The sequence below is a fragment of the Dermacentor andersoni genome, chromosome 1 (genome assembly GCF_023375885.2).
Source record: "Dermacentor andersoni chromosome 1, qqDerAnde1_hic_scaffold, whole genome shotgun sequence".
NCBI lineage: Eukaryota > Metazoa > Arthropoda > Arachnida > Ixodida > Ixodidae > Dermacentor > Dermacentor andersoni.
In genome coordinates, this window is record NC_092814.1 from 252,577,796 (window position 1) to 252,595,046 (window position 17,251).

General features: G+C 48.0%; 1 protein-coding gene across 3 annotated transcripts in view; it reads left to right on the forward strand.

The window, feature by feature from the left end:
• LOC126548449 (CD109 antigen-like) overlaps positions 1-17,251 on the forward strand; it is a 142,219-nt gene that overhangs the window by 38,738 nt on the left and 86,230 nt on the right. The window contains exon 1 of one of the 3 annotated variants that reach the window (XM_050196633.2): positions 6,287-6,533. The exons of the other annotated variants lie outside the window; for them this stretch is intronic. The gene's annotated coding sequence lies outside the window, so the exon portion shown is untranslated. Of the gene's footprint in view, positions 1-6,286; positions 6,534-17,251 lie in introns of those variants that run through there. 3 annotated transcript variants of the gene reach the window in all.

The window sequence follows — 17,251 nt, forward strand, 5'->3', positions numbered from 1 at the left end:
CTGCTCGCGACGTTGCCGAGGTCTTTGTGTGCTCTTCGTATAGAAACCCACTCTGGTCTGCTGTCTCATTCGGGCCGCGTTGTTCAGGGTGCCGGCGAGAGCGCGTATTATATGCCTCGTTTGCCTGCTATACTGCATAGGCTGGTTCAAGGCTTTCATTCCAATTAGGGCATCTCGATGTCTGCTTTCGTTCGCTCCGCTTGACGAGTTCGCTTTGAGCTGCGCATCGGACCCGTGCGTGCGTGACGTGTTCCACTTTCGATGTCGTTATAGAGGGCGCGTCCGTACGCTCCCGTGTTCCGTTCCCCCTTGTTACTGTTCCCGGTCTCCTCCTTCATTTCGACTCTGCGTAACGTTATATATTATATATATATATATATATATATATATATATATATATATATATATATATATATATATATATATAATCGGTTAACCGGCCATTTTGAAGACTTCTTAATGTCTCGAAACTGTCGACATAATACATCTGTAGTTTTTAGTTTATGACAGCATCTCCATTCTGTCATCTTTTTCGAATTACAACTGGCCCATTGATCTTCTACCTTATCATACGTATACAGGGTATCCCATCTAACATTAACCAGATTTAAAAAATATGCAACTGCCACGTAGCTGGACAGAACAATGGTAATGTTGTTTGCCGTCGCTTGGAGATACTGAAACTTACTTTTTTCATTCCGCCTAATTAGATAATTAGCCCTACTTATTTATCAACTTCTCAAATATTATAATTAGATGAAAAATGTCAATGAGAAAATTGTAGAGCGACATGAAAAACTCCCGACACAGCGTTCTGTTGCTCAATAGGCGCTAAGTAAAGGTGTTTTTCTGAGCGTGAAAGAAGCCCGCGAGTACGCCCAAAATTGCCGCGCGTCTGGCCGCTCGAGGCAGTTTGCGTGTATTCGCGGGCTTCTTTCACGCTCTAAAAACACTTTCATGTAGCACCTATTGAGCAACAGAAAGCTGTGTCGGCAGTTTTTCATGTCGCTCTACAATTTTCTCATTGACACTTTTCATCTAATCATAATATTTGAGAAGTTGATAAATAATTAAGCCTAATTAGCTAATTAGGCGGAATGAAAAAAAGTTGTTTGGGTATCGCCAAGCGACGGCAAACAACATTACCTTTGTTCTGTCCAGCTACGTGTCATTTGCATGTTTTAAACTCTGGGTGTTTCAGCGAACACTTTTAAGATTTTTTGAAGGTTGCCTGGTGCAGATAGCATAACTCTCGTTCACGAGCTCGTTTACTCGAAGAGGCAGACATTACTTGCACAAAAAAGTAAGGTGCATATTTGACTAATTACCAAAATTAACTAATTAAGTTATCTCATTTCCTTATGGCCCATGTTGCAATTTACAAATTCTGGCCGTCGAGTTCACAAGGCGGATCCACTGGGAACGAATTTTCAGGATGACACCAGTTTCGAGATAATTCCCGAACTTTTTGGAGAAATGCATTGGCGTTCCAGCTACTTTCTTTACAAAACGTCGTTTTATGCATTCAAGCACAAAAGTAACTGTAGGAGCTAGCTCGAACCCCTGACTAACATTGCTTACCAGATGGCAGTTAATGTCGGGTTATATGACACAAAGGGGCGCATTATTTTGCCTACGCAACTCGAACATCTGCCTGTGATCCGCGATAATGCAGTTCTTGAATGATTTCGAAACTGGTGTCGTCCGAGCATTCGTTCCAAGTGGATCCTGATCCGCCTTGCGAACTCCACGGCTAGAATTTGCAAATTGCAATATGGGCCATGAGGTACTTAGTTAAAAAAGATATTTAGTGAATTTTCGCTAATTAGTCGATTATGCACTTCAACAGTTTCCATAGAAACGCTCTAAACACGAAGACGAAAGGAACACATACTACAGGACAGCGCCCGTCCTGTCGTATGTGTTCCTTTCGTGTTCGCGTTTAGCGCGTTTCTATGAAAACTGCAAAGATGAACCAACTCGCTCAAACTAAGGTATTGTTGCATTTCAGTTTTTTGTGCAAGTAGTGTCCGCCGCTTCGAGTAGACCACAGCTTGATCTAGAATTGTGCTATTTGCCACAGACAACCTTTAAGAATTTTTTAGTGTTCGCTGAAACACCCTGTATATATACGCGCGTATTTGCCGCACATCTGTATTAACGAAGTGGTTTTAGCAATTGGAGAACCATTGACGTCCGCAAAACCGTACGCCAAACTTCTGTGGCACAAAAGAGCCACCTACGAGGGCGAAGCTTCTGCACATGTGTCAGATCGCCAAGTAGTCCGGATCAATTTCACGAGGCCCAGCTTCGCAGCGTGTAGCGCACCGCGGCCAAAAAGCAATCTTTCATCTAGAAATTTTGTAAAAATATTGCCTCTTTCTTGTTGTGATAAGCGAAATAAACCAGTGTGCCAACTGCTCCCGGGATGCTTTTTTTCGAGCTCTCGCCTCTTTAGCTTCGGTCAATCTCCTCCTGGGAGATGGCGAGCGTATAATAATAACGATAAAATAATAAAAGAGGCGGGGGTTCTGTTGTAGACTTCGGGGGCACCGGCTCCGGTTTGGTAGACGGCAGGAGAGGAATGTCGAATGCATGCAGACGCTTGTCGAGGCAACGGAAGAGAGGCTCTGCTTCGAGAAGGGTAGCTCGCCGCCTCGCATTGAAACCTCGCGACGCTTGCGTCAATCTCGGCTACTTCTTCGACTTTCCCACTGCTGCTGTCGGCACACCGCGTCAGGGGGGGGGGGGGGGTTCAGAGCGTGTGTATACATGACAGGAGCGAGTCAGAGAGGAAAGGCGACGCGGCAAACACGTTTGGACCCCACCGCATCGAATGTGCACAATGCCCCCAGGAGAACCCTTTGCGTCGCCACATTAGCTTCTTGACAGCTGTAATTACCTGTGACTCACCTCAAAAGCATTGCAGAAACTGCAGTGCTTCCTTTTCTACTAACGTGCAAGTCCAGAGGGGACGTAGAGAGAACTGCAGAGGAGGGAGGAGAAGAGACGCTTCCCATACAAGGTGGCTTGAGAAGGCGAGGAAACCCTACTACTACTATACGAAAGCGGTTGCGGCGAAACTGGATTGCCTAAGTTCAAGGTACGGTACAGTACGTTCCTGCTATTTCTGAAAAATAAACACCATGCAAATTTATCAAGCGGACAACTTACGCAGGGCATGCAGAAGCAAAGCCACATTAATTAAAGCGCACCGAAGGGTCTAGGCGACACTACGGAACCGGTCGACCGTCAAATGAACACTTCTGTGCCCGCCGCGTTAGGTCGCGGATTTGATCCCGACCGCGGCAGCCACATTTCGACGGGTGCGAAATAGGAAACGCATGTGCACTTGAGAGTTTCAGACACGTTAAAGAACATCATGTCACATCATCGTGTCAGAATTAATCCGGAGTCCGCCACTACGGCGTCCCTCATAATCAGATTGTGGTTTGGCATGTACAGAACCATAATCCAATTCAAGTTTAATAAAATATGGCGCACAACAACGCCTCAAGCAAACACCTCTCCCTCTGTGTTCTGTGTACTACGCAGACAAACAGCAGTGGTGCACGAAAGGTAATGTTTAACATCTACTTACCACTCTCGTGTTCGACTAAACCGGGAAGAAATTAGGCTTTCGCCATCAACATCACCGCTAATTATCGTCAATAAAATCAACCAGCACAGAAAGCTTCGCTTATAAGCATCGATTCCCGTTCTGCATGAGATCTGCATAATTTTTTTTTTTTTAATGTCAGCGCTAAAAACACTTTCCTTGACGGCCCTTTCCAATTTATAGAGTACAACCAACATTTCCGACGGAGCCTGGTGAGCAGTAGTTATCTCACTTTTGTGATGACTTAGTCTGCTGAAAGGCGACATCATTTCTTTTGCCTTACGCGGCGCACATAGTCGTTGCGAAAGTGTTTCTTTTGATGTTCGAGCGATGTGAGGTTGTCGTTTTGCTTTTGTATAATAATGAAAAGGAAATCTTAAGGTTGGCACGTTGTGCATGTGTAGATCGGCGTTTTCGTAATTTTTGACGTTCCTGTGTGTGTATACGCACACCAGCCTTTTTTCTTCATCTCAATTCCTTGTGCATTGAGGATAAAGCACTCCTACGCCCATGATGTTGACTGTATTCGTTCGCGTTCTATGCGAGTTTCGCAATATACACCGCACACGCTGTAGCCTCCATCGAAAGCTACAATATAGCAATAGCTGCTGCTATTGCTTTTTTTTTTTTTTTTTGCATGTGCGTGTAAGCGCTCCCAAAGGCGCTGCATGCGTGCGCCCTTCGGTATTTCTCGAGAACCGTCGCCTGCCTGAACGATCAAGTTTCCTTGTTTTGACTAGATGTGTTCTCTCGTATCTAATTTTTGTTTCCCTCGTTCATGTCGTCGACCCAAACTTGGTAATCGGTGTAACGCACAAGGAATGATGTCTTTCGTCGGAACAAGTAGTTGCGAAAGTGTTTGTTTCGAGGTTACCGCGCGAAACGCATCGGTGATTGCGGATGGAAGGGACGGAAAAAGAAAACGCGCGAGTAGGTACTTGGGGCGTTTCCCACCGCGCGCGCTTCCGGCATCTGACTACACGCATACCTTCGCTGCCTGATTGCATGCTGTTGATGTCTCAAGGGGCAGATGTTCGAGCTTTTCTTCTTTCCTTTCTTTTTTCGTCCGAGGCGTCCCACCTGTAGAGCTCATCTCGATCGTCCTTTACGCTGTGGTGTCATTTCAATACACCTTTATGCTTTGTGCAATCCTTGGATGACACGATTTACACACTAAACAAACATCTAGATGGGCTCTAGCGCATTCCCTTTTGTGCATATTTCTGCTCCCATTGAATGGGAAGTACAATAAAACTAACGGAACTAGAGATTCACCTCGAATCCCGTTACCTTTTTTTCCATCTTTTCCACCTTCTAATACTTTTTGAGCGTAACTACCGGATTCCTTCTGTGTAAGCGGTTCCTCGTCTCGGAGCTGGAAGGAAGACGCGGGCTTTCACCGGCGACCTAGATACGAGTTACCGCTTTACGTGTTCTTTCTGGCGCTGCGTGCGCCCTGGGGCGTCGCATCCTGTCTGTTCCCTGGCTTTAGCGAGTTTGCGTCAGGTTGTCCCTCGCTTCGCTTTTTTTTTAGCTGCACTTTTCCTTTCAAGAAGGGTGCGGACCGTGACGTCAGGTGCTTGCTGCCGCTTGTTTTCCTCGTTTCCCAATGTGTCGTTTCATGGCATAGAAGCCGAGAGCCCGTTTGCGGCGTCCAGAGACCGCGAATGATGCGCGGTGAACGGCGAGACGCCGTCTTGGTTGCGGAGTGGGCTTTGGCTCGTATTCGTGGCCTTTCTGAACCACTTTTTCGCCCTGATGGAGCGTGGTATGATCTGCCGAGGAATTAGAAATATACAAATAAAAGTCCATTCTGTATACAAAATATAACGGCGGTTAATGTAACGCTGAAGTGCAGAAATCGCTGGGAAACACGAAGGATGTGTTTTTAATTCCTTTTCTTTGTTGCTGTGCTTGTTGTCGACGTTCTTTGTATTTTCGCCCTTTCATCTTTCGACCGTTGTCTTACACTTTGTACACAGGTTCCGTCATATGTCAAAAACGACCTCGGAAATGTTTTTCCACGTATGTATATCTGGAGCGAAATTTCATTCGGCGTGCCAAAGCGGTGCTTCTTAACGCATTTCTGGCAAAACGTTTTCCTTGTAATGCCGTCAGGCCGTGTTTTTAGGACCGCACTCTCTGACTGGTCGTCGTAGCCCTCGGAAAGCCAGCAACCGTCGTTTTTGCAGCGTGACAACGCGGCACGGCATTCATCGCACTTGCGGCGTGCAACTTTGTCGTATTCGGAGCATTGTCTTTCATCTCGTGCGCGTAGGCCGATTCGTCGCTCGTGAGTCACTGTGACTCCGTCGCTTTAGCTTGACTCACTGATCGGTTAGCGATTGCGCCTCTCTGCTAGTTGTCGCCCGCGCATTCGCCAAGAGCGCGCCGCCGCCTTATCTTCTGTCCGAAGGCGGGAAATACGTTGCAATACGAACGAGAACGGTGCGAAGTTGTGGCCGTATGACGTCTTTGGCGCAGGGGCCACCCATTGGGCGACGCTGTGTTCTCGGGGGATCCCCGTTTTGGGACGGAGCAGCGTTGGGGGCCTGTTCTTTCCGTTCCAGCGCCGCTCTCCCTCCTCCTCGCTCTCCGTCCTCGTCCTCCCCGTCGTGACGTTGTTTAGCGCGTACGCCGAGGCACGTATCGCGTGTTTTGACGGCACGCCGCCAATCGCTTCGAGCTTGTTTCAGGAGTGAGGTGCGCGCGTGAGCCGGCAGCGACCGTGGTTGGGTGCGCGCCGGAGAGCGTGGAAGAACGGCCGAGAAGCCTTCACGAGCGCTATCACCTCGACGTACGCGATCGCTCGGGCAGAGTGCATGCTTTGTGGGGAGGCCGTCCACCAGTGGAGTTTGTTGCCAGCCGTCGTCGAGAGCACCTAGAGGGATACCCTGTCCTGGCCCTCGTTGCGGTGAGCCTGAGGCACGACGCCTCGATCTTTATTGACGCTTGCCTACCTGGTGCCTTTTGGGAGGGCTACATGTCCTCGCTGTTATTAAGAGCCGTGCTAACGACTTTAGAGCAGCAGCTGGACAAATCGCTATTAGCAGTAAACGTCCGGACAGCGAAACAAAACTACAATGTCAAAGGCAATCGTTAGATGCTTGTCTTTTTGCTGTTCAGTTTCACGCTTTTCGGTTCTCGCTGTCACAGTGCTTCATCGTTGCTTGCCTACGCGAGTCGGTGTACTACCTGCCGTTACTCTTTGCAAGTCTTTGTCTGCGTGCGCAGCTGCGGTTGATCTTGCTTCTCGCTCAACATTTCTGCGTCAATAAAACTTGTTGTTGGGCGAGTTGGTTCATACTGTGAGGGAATGTATAGTGCGCGAAGTTCAACACAAGGACGTAGTAAAAGACACGGACAAGCGTTCGTTGTTGTTAACTACATTTTGCTCATTGCGCACATTTGGCACAGGTTGCACGTGTCATTGTTTCATTGATAAGAACCTTTAGGATGTGCGCTTCAAGAAAACAACGCTAATCGAAGTTTGATTAAGCTTTTAGCATGGGTTTTACGCATTTCGCCAGCAGTGTTTTCTTGGCCCTCAGTTCATCTTGTGGCCAGTAGTGGTCTGTCGACCACCCATTCGGTATGCAAGGGTAGTTTTAGGATATGCCGTTCACATTTGCAAAATAGCGGGAGCACAAATAAACCAGGACAAAGGAGGAGCAGGACGGATGCTTCGCGTTTCATCGCCTTGACAACAAGCCGTTCGCGTAGTGCGATGCAGCGCGTATCACAGCGAGTTATTTTCACTAAGAAATTCTTCAGCGCAAGTGTAAGGACCTTAATACGGAGGTAACATTGTTTAGGAGTTGAAGAAAAAAAGGAAATGTCTTGTTACCCATGGCCGTAACAACCGATTTCGAGGGGGGTTCGCCGTATAATTATAAAGCAGCCAGCCATTTGATACACGGTGTAAACTGGGCGACACAGGCGCTTATCCTGTGTACTGATCCTGTGTGTATCAACGCCAGTCCTGTGTATTTCTGTCTTGTTGCGCCCGTTTTTTTTTTTCGCTCCTTTTATCATGAAGATGCAGGGTGCGCGCCGATTGCACTGCAGTATCGATCACTTGCGTTGTTTGCTAACAATAGCTCGGTAATAACGATGGTTTGCATTAACGTCATCGTGGCCGCCATCTTGGTTATACTAGGACGTCGAGAAGCTGCGTAAACAAGAAACGTGACAGCACGACAGGCGCTTCACGCCGAGCGAGAAATCTATACATAACAGTGATAACCGGGGAAAGAAAGGTCAGTGTTAAACAGCGTACGCTGATATGGTGCACTGACTTCATCGGGGCCGGCATATTTGGGTACTGCGCGGTGGGGAACTGCGTTCGTGACGTTACGTGATAACTACCTATACACTCGTTCGCTACGCGCGGTATAATGACATACACGCTGAACAGGTCAGCACGTGGTCTTAGTTTCACTAGATCAATAAAAGGCGTTCGATCGCCTTGAACAGCTACATGTTTAGTGTACAGTTGGGCCGCTATTTTGTAGCGATGCCTTATGCCTTATTCTATGCTATTCTTATCATCCACCGCACACGGCCGCCTGATCCCGTTGATAATGTGGGCAGACCGTCGCTCTGACCACTGGCCAAGCGCGAAAAGCCGGAAAAAGCATAGAATGGGAAAAGGCATCGCTACAAAATACCGGCCTGATCTGGTTCGGCTTTTCGTCAAATTTTATTTCACTTATTAGGACTGCCTATTCAAATATCCGATGTACATTGTTCCTTGATGGTCGTGAAAGTGCACCATTTCCCGTTAGTCGTGGTGTTCGTCAAGGGTGCCCTCTATCCCCAGTACTCTTTGCTCTCAGCCTTGAGCCATTTCTGCGCTCAGTAGTGAGAGACCCTTACGTATGCGGTCTCCCACTGCCTGGTAGCGGTGTTGTGAAGGTGACAGCCTTCGCCGATGACATCACATTATATCTCAGGAATGAAGATAGCTTATCGAATTTTCACTGAGTACGGAAATATTTCAGGCACTGCGCTAAATATTTCGAAATGTCGTTATCTGTTCATTTGTTCACCACAGACATGCCTAAGTCGCCTTTTCCGTCTTCAAAAGAGCGATTCTCTTCGTAGTTGAGGCCTTGATTACACCTATGATGGCATATAAGGCTCTGTGTGGCTTTCAATTCTTGAAGATGTAAGGCGAAATATTCAAGATGTTCAAGGGTATGATTTACCCCTATTAGAAAGAAGGCATTTAGCACAGTCTGTATTTTGCGGCCGAGTGTGATACGTTTGTCACGTTTTACAGCCACCATTACGGGTTACTAGGTCCTTGCAGGCCCTTCTTGGTTCCCTCTTCTGGTCGGGCAGTGCAGAACTGGTCTGTCGCGCGGCGCTTGGGCAACCACGCTCTCGCGGTGAGTTCGCGTTCCCATCCGTGTCTCTCCGCTGCCGGATGCTTGCTCTGCGATTTATGCTCCGCCTGTTAGGTCGTGATCAGTGCCCTGAGCGTGAACTTGTCTATTTCCTTGGCACGAAAATTCGTTACATGTTACCGGGCGTGCACTTTAATCGCGGACCACAGGTATTAAACGCACCTACATTATACTGTACGGCCGTGGCATTTTATCGCCACATACAACAGGTATGTCCTGATGTAGACGTTCTCGAAAACCGTGTAGTAGATACTATGTCAGCCTTACTGTTTCCGCTAGCTCCCCCAGCGCGCCTCGCACGTTCCAATAATGTGTCGTGGGATGCGATAAAGACGTCATTTCTCCCTAGCCGCCTACGCGACTTCACGTGACGTCTAGGGTGGCAAGTGCGTCAACTCGTGACAGGTTATAGAGCGGTGGGGCGTAGTCCCATCTTCTCTGTATCCCAATTGCCCCTTTCAAGAATCCAACAGACATGTGCTGCTGCAATGCGCCGTTGCCAGGATAATTTGGAGGGCCGTGCATACTGGTTTCCGTAGCCTTGGAGTTAACCCTTTTGTTACATCTGGTTGCTGCTCACGTGGCCGCTTTGTGCGACCTTTAATTGCTTTGGGGCCTTTGGTCTATGGCCTAACCGGTACTAGGCAGTTACCGCGGAACATCGTCGCCGCGCTGTTTCCACTTCTGGGGAGGCTCTACTTTGAGATACTGTCATTTCTGTCAGAGTTGTTCCTTGGAGTAGAAGAGTTCCTTCTACAGTGGTCATGCCGTTTCCTGTCGGTGCCTGATGGACGCGTATGGCTTAATTTTCGACCAGCCTAGTTCTTGTAGCCAGGCCATCAGAAGTATTCATTTAATGCACATAGAATGTAGTTGCACTTACATTCACGCAACTACAATCACGGGCATGCCCGTGATTTCTGTGTGTGTGCTCTCGTCTGCATGATCCTTTTTATATATACACATCTCATGCACATCAGTTCAAAATTGTGTAAAGTATCTCTTTCATAACATCATTGTGCATAACCATTGTGTACACTGCATATATGGAACATCATTTTATACATGTGACATTTAGTTTATGTGTAACTGTGTCTTTCCGTGGGTTTTGTGATTATATGTTGGTGAGTGACGACTCGGACACTACCTTGAAAACGTGCCGTGTATACAATGCTTCGTTTTTTATATGTTATCGTCCTGGTGGAATTGTGCCATGATTGTAACAGTGTTCGTAACGTCTCTTGTCTAAATAAACTTTTTCTAAACACATGCATCAACATGCAGATCAATCGTTTAAAATCTCCCAGCAACAGAAAGGTTTAAAGAAACGCCGTATAGTAGTGATCCTGTTCAACTTCGACCATTTGGGGTTTCTTAACGCGCAACCAAGGCTGGGCACATGGGTGGTTTTGTGTGGCGCCCTCATTCGTGCAGAGCAGCACCACGCCATAGCCACTGAACCTGTGAGCGCTGGTCAATCACCGCGGGTTCAGTGGACGCAGATCGGCTGGTGTTCTTTGATCGATGCGAATTTAAGTGTGCTACTCCGTTTGTACATCTACAGCTGTGTCAGTCTACAGATAATGTAAGCAGTTTGCGCATGTCATCATGGGGGGCTGGCCTATTCGCTACTTTTAGGAGGTGAGGCCGCAAAATTCTGGTCCAACAGGTCATTTTATCACCTATAAGTTGCTGGCGTTGATTGTTATGTGAGTGAATTAACCTATGGATGTAAGTGAAGCCGCTCAGGCAGGGACAAACTACCTGATCATATGCGTTGTTCTCCGAACGTAACTTGTGAAAAGCTTTGCTTTCGCCGTCATGTTGAGAACGGTGGGGCTAGTTACACAAACTGCGCTTTACCAGTGAGAGTAAAAGCACGACCACTGACACACCTCGGTAGCCAACTGATCCAAATAAGTGTTGAGCCATTATTGATTCCCGATTCCTTGCGGTGATATGTCATATGTAGGTGCATTTGTTGAGTTGAACTTTTTTTTTTTTTTTGCTTCCCATATCCCGCGGCATAAACTTCGGCTTGTGCCGATTATGTTGATGCTATAGAAGGTCCGGCTTTTTCAGGAACTCCAAAAGGATCGGAATACGGATCCGGATGGAGATGTGCCTCTTCCTGATGCCTATAGGATCTAGCTGGCAGACTGGATCGGCCCAGCATTTTTTTAAGGACGTTTCTGTGTGCTTTCCTTGATGTCATAATGTCTCGCCTCGTGTTCTTTCACTAAATGTGGCCTTAAAACACCACGCTGTTGTTCTCGGCCGACTGTTACACGGAAGAAAAAAACAACAAAATAGCGCATTCATTATATTTGATGAATGCACTATTTTGTTAGTTTCTGCTTCCCTTTACCTTTGGCATTTTCACCATTATGGTAGCTGTGAGCATCATGTCGTGTACACTTCGCAGCACTTGCTCTGAACATGTACACCCGTGAGCAAAAGCATACGGACCACAGGGCCTCCGAAAAAACTAAATTTCTTTGTAATTAACATGCATAAACTGAAATTGACGAGTAGACTAGAAAGTTCCCAATGCTTAGTTCGGACTGCAGTCCTCAGTTTCAAGTTGCATTCACAGACTGAGGAAAATATCGGCTTTATCGCGCAATCCCTGGTCCGTATACTTTTGCTCACGGGTGTACAGGGCTTTTCATGGAATGTCAGTGGCCCTATACCTTCTAACCATCCATTTCAGTTTCAGTATTCGCCCATCGTCGCCGGATCGGGTGCCACTAGCTGGGATAGTATTCTGAAACGATCACTTTCGGCGATACTATCGCCTTGGCCGCGCCTTTGACATCGGCGCGCGCTGATTTGCTCTTTTACCAAAATCGGATGAGCTGACTGACTGGTTGACCACTACGTCATCCGATTTTGTTCAACCAGCCAATCAGCGCGCGCCTGATGGCGATACTATTGCCGAGGTGGATCGTTTCAGAATACGTCCCGTTATCACCAGGATTGGACACTCTGCACGGCAGATATGAAAAACGAATCGTTCACGGCCCCTATGCTCGACATTCCGCCGCTTTCTCCGAGATGTGGCGTACACACGCACACACACACGCATATATATATGCACGACGCGTACAAATTGGCGCTGATGGCGCCGATTTCCTTTCGTAATGTGACGCAAATCTGATATCGACATGACTGCACAGCGCAAAAGACGAGGACGAAAGACTTTTGCGCTGTGCATTCATGTCGATATTGCATCGCCACCTCCCCCAAGCTTCCGGTTATCAAGCAAATTTGACGTTTCGCCTAAGAAACAGCAGCGTAGGCCCTGAACCTAACGTTCTTAAAGCAAAATAGTTTTCCTCCTCAGTAAAAATAAAGCAGCTACCTCAGCGCGTACAGTTATACCGTCGAAGTCGCGTCTCGCTTCCGTCTTCTGCTGCGTACAAACCATCATGTACTTTATTAGCCAAGATGCGTGTTACCGAGAAACGGAATGAGTCATTGTATATTGGCACCAACGCCCTTGTTTTCTACCTTTAGACAGCATACGCGACCAACCAAGTGGTGATGAACGCAAGTTCTAGGCCGCATTATCACTCTCTCGTGAAACGCAAGTGACTCGGCCCGACTCGGCTGGCTGAGAAGCGGCCGAATATCGCCGATAGTGTCGGGCACGCCACAAGTAGCCATTTGCGCTACGCAGGTGCCGGCTCTGCCATGTCTCGTTCACTTCGCTGCTTACTCGTACATGGTGAAGAAACTTCCAAGGCGCCGCCCTGCGTACATTTTTTTTAAAATGCGTAAGTATTTCTATGTCTACCAAACGAGGAAAGAAGTCTATCCGTCCATCCGTCACGTAAGACAATCGTTATCAAGATAGGGCCCGCGGGATTCACCTTCGTGCTGCCTCTCGCTTCAAAGCGAACGAAGCGCGAGAGCACAGCGCACACGAAGCTATCAGCACTCGGCGCAGTCTGTCCCCATTGCAGATACCTTTCAAGATAGGGCCCTTGCGGCCGCACCATACGCAGCCGCCGCCGCCGGAATGCGGTTGATAACGTTTGATAATTGTCCGCCGCGGATGGATAAGGCGCTAAAGAGCGATAACTGCTTATAATGATCGAAGCGTCATCTGCCCACCTGGCGCCGCTACCTGCAGTATGCTTGCGTCATCAATTCACGTTGCGCCGCCGTCCGCCGTTATGGGTGTCGCCTCGGCGCGTTTATACTGGTCCGATCAGGTTTCATAACATTGATAATGACACTGGGCTGCGTGGAGGTGAAGTGACACAGTGCTTACGCATACTTAGACGACTACCAGAGGAGTTTCTTCATTTTTTATAAATTAAAAATCCACCGTTGTCATAACCTCTGATGATGTGAAAAGGCATTAATCTTGATTACGGTATGAACGCAGCAGAGAAAAGTTAAAAAAATCTTGGGTTTGTAATGTTCGACGAATTATTTGAAACAAAGGCGTTTTCTTTTTAAAAAAACAATGATTGCCCGAAGCACAAATACTAACGCCACCCGCGACCGATTGCAAATGCTATGAGCACGCATAATTGATCAATTCATGGCCCCAAACGACGGAGGCAAATGCGGCGATACCCATGCCTCTCAGCCGCCATTGCACATGGCCGCTCATTAGCATAATTCGCGCGGCTTGTCGCGCGACCAACTGTGGCGGAAAAATCTCTGCAATGGTGGCCCAACGCAACATCACGCAACGTCAAACTGACATTTACGAAACGGCCCTTCCTGTGACGTTCCTCACGGGATATTCCTTCAGCCTATCAGCAAGCTGACATGGCGGCTATCTTGAACCGCCACCACATATTGCGAAAATGCAGATATATTGCACGGGCTTCTGCACGCTATACCGTTCACTTTGTTTTTGAAGCTCTGTTTCAATATAGCTGCCAAGGACCAGTAAAATGTATTCTTCGATCAAACTTGCAGCTTTTACGTCACGTTTCATCATCTCGACGAAAACGTAAAACTTTCATTTTGCAAAGCTTCCGCTTTCCAGCACAAATTTTAAGACAGCTGACATATCGACAGCAATAAGTCAACATGGCGGTAAATGGCGGCCGTGCAGCTGCCATGCGTGTCGAGAATAGAGCCCCATGCTAAGAAAACATTTGCATCCTTCTTGGGGCTTGTCGCCCAAGAGTAGTCATCTTGCACATCTTGCGTTTTCTTTCACCTCTGCGCCCCCTGTTCTTCCAGGTCACGAACATCATGCGCGTGTTAGCGTGACATAGCGTTACTGGCAGGAAAGTAGCAAGCGCAGTGTGTTAAATGAAGGAAGGGGTACGCAAGGTACTTATTATTGGAGGGACAAGGAAAGCGCCAAATGGTGCAAAATGTTGCTAGTGTGTTCCAAGTATGGCTCCAGTGTTACGTGCCACGTACATTTAGAACGTCTACGTAGAGGCAGCCAGCGCTGGTTTATACGGCGCTATGACTGGTGGACTGTGGAAGTGTGAGCTGACAACTGCGAGCAGTTTAGGTGCCGACTGAATTGACACTTCGAACGGTCAGACTCATGTCCATTTCAACGCTTGCTATTTCGTTTGTTCGTGTGTGTGTGTGTGTGTGTGTGTGTGTGTGTGTGTGTGTGTGTGTGTGTGTGTGTGTGTGTGTGTGTGTGTGTGTGTGTGTGTGTGTGTGTGTGACAACGTCGTGTTGGAATGGGTGAACACCATATCGAGTGCTCGCTCGGCTTTGCCAATTCACGCTGGGCACGCGCCAGTTGCACCTTAAGCCACAACTAGATAAGCCGTGGCACGTGGCGTCGCCCAGCTGCAGCATACACTGCTGAAGTGGCTGAAATATCTGGAAGCCTTGCAGCCGGATGGTGCGCATAGCGGAGTCCCTGGGCCAGGTCAGCCAACACATTGTGAATGTACGCGAATGTTTAGCCGTGTGTCATCGCTGAACCTTAAGTAACTATTCGAGCTCTACGTTTTTTCTCCTCGTACTGAGATTTTGGCGCATAGTTTGGATTGTCCAGTATCGATATTTTGTGCAGCGCATGTGTTCGACTGGCGCTCAGCAGTAGGATCGTAGTTGTGGTGCCGTTCAAATAACTCGAGCATTTCTTCTAAACAGAAACCGAGGGTGAGCTGGAATAATGTCGAACCGGGTGGCGGTTGCGAAACGCTGGGTTTTTTTTTTTTGTTATTATCCCACTTTCGCGCGGATAATTTGTTTCCTTGTTGAGGACGATTTAAAGACGTTCGCTCTGGAGAAGAGCCAGGCGGGCATCGAATGAGATGCCGCTCGTCGAGACCGTGGACGACGCACAATGTGTGCAAAAGCAGACGCCGGCGTCATCTGCTGCTGCGGCGTGTTTCCACGCACGCAGCTCTACGGGCGCGTGAGCAAACCAATGACGAGCACGTACGCTGGCGGCGATACCCGCGCACGCGAGTGAGCAATAGCCTCGCAGGAGTGGTGTAACGGCCAGTCACGAGCTCGAAGTCTCACAACTTTTTGCATGGGCCTACTCAATGCCCAATGGCAAGGGGAATGAGAGTGGGCACGAGCGAGGCTGCGCTGGGAATCCCACAAAGGGGGTCGACGAGTCGACGAGTAGCACATCACATTTTCTAGCACATCACGAGTAATGCGATGTGCCACCGTTTACATGTAGCGCATTAACCCTGATCCGATGGTGTGCCGCGCATCGAAGGCATAGCAACGCTCTTGGCACAGCCGGTTCGCTGTTTTTTCTTGCCTTAGTGATTGCATGATTTGGTGTCGCACTACCGATTAAGACGTTTATAAACCTTGTTTGCATTTCCAGCAGCTCTCTTGGTCTCGTGTCAATAATGATTGCAAGGAATGCTATCCTTTCATCGGGAGAAAAATGATCTCGCGGCGCGCACTTTGCGGCGAGATCCGGCGTCGCCATCGGAGTCTCTACATTCTTATCGATCATTTTGTTCCGCAACTCGGCGAGCGCACCAGATCCGCAGCAAATACCCTTCCCATAATACCTAATGCGATGCGATCCAGTTTACATTCACTGCAATCAGCCGTGATTGCTAAGTGCCTATGGTGGTGGGCTGCTAAGTACAAGGTCGCGGGATCGAATCCCGGCCACGGTGGTCGCATTTCGATGTTGGCGAAATGCGAAAACGCCCGTGTACTTAGATTTAGGTGCACGTTAAAGAACCCCAAGTGGTCAAAACTATTCCCAAGTCCCCCACTACGGCGTGCCTCATAATCAGATTGTGGTTTTGGCTCATAACTCCCCCCCCCCTTTTTTTTCCCCCATGCACTGCGAAAGTCGACTTACCATCTAATCCGCCCCTGTCTGACGCATTAATGTGACGCGCTTTCCTAGCGCATTAGCACCGTTTACATAGATGCGATGCGCTAGTTGTTGCATTCATGTAAACGCGGCTACAACTTCGTGTGTGATGTGTTCTCGCCGCTTTGCGTTGAAGCGAGATGCAGCGCAAAGGTGAATTCGCTCGCTGCTGCTGCCGCGCTTCCTCACGCTAGCCTTTTGACAGCTAGTGTCCGCGCTCATCGAGTGAGATGTTTGTTGCCTGTGCGCGCATAAGCCCATGCTTGGTAATTTAGTTAATAATCGAAATGTTCACGAGTTTATACGGCCGATAAAGCTACCATCCTTCCTTCGTATAGATGTCTACTAATTTGCTATCACTATCGATGCTTCACCTTTCGGGCGAAACTACTTCATTTTTTTTTTATTTTACTCTTCGCTGCGCATATTTGCGCTATGCAGAGATCTTAGGCAGGAACTTTGTTCGCGCATCCCATTATCTTGCCTTGCGCCCCTTATCAGACCTTTGGGGGTCACCTTGCCCCTCCCATTTTCCTGAAGTCCCTGTTTGATTGCAAGGATTATTCTGCCTGGCGTTTTGCTTTTTAACGGCAGACCGTTGGTCGCGGGTGATTTTCGATGTCGCCAGAAGTACAGTGATAGAAGTTATAACGGGCAACTGTGCAGACATCCAACGTTAGGTATCGTAGTTGGTAATAATTGAAATAATGCATGTAAACGAACGGTCCTACACGCATATTTTGCGCATTGCGTTGACGTGCAGATATTGGCAGCCGCCGTGCTAAAAAAAATATATATTAAGCGTAAGCTTTACGTCGTGTCGAACTACGACTTCCCACTTCAAATACGTGTTACATGAGTACTGATACGAAAACGTTGTGTATTGCTTCTTTTGCTTTGCTACGAGGCTGTCGATTC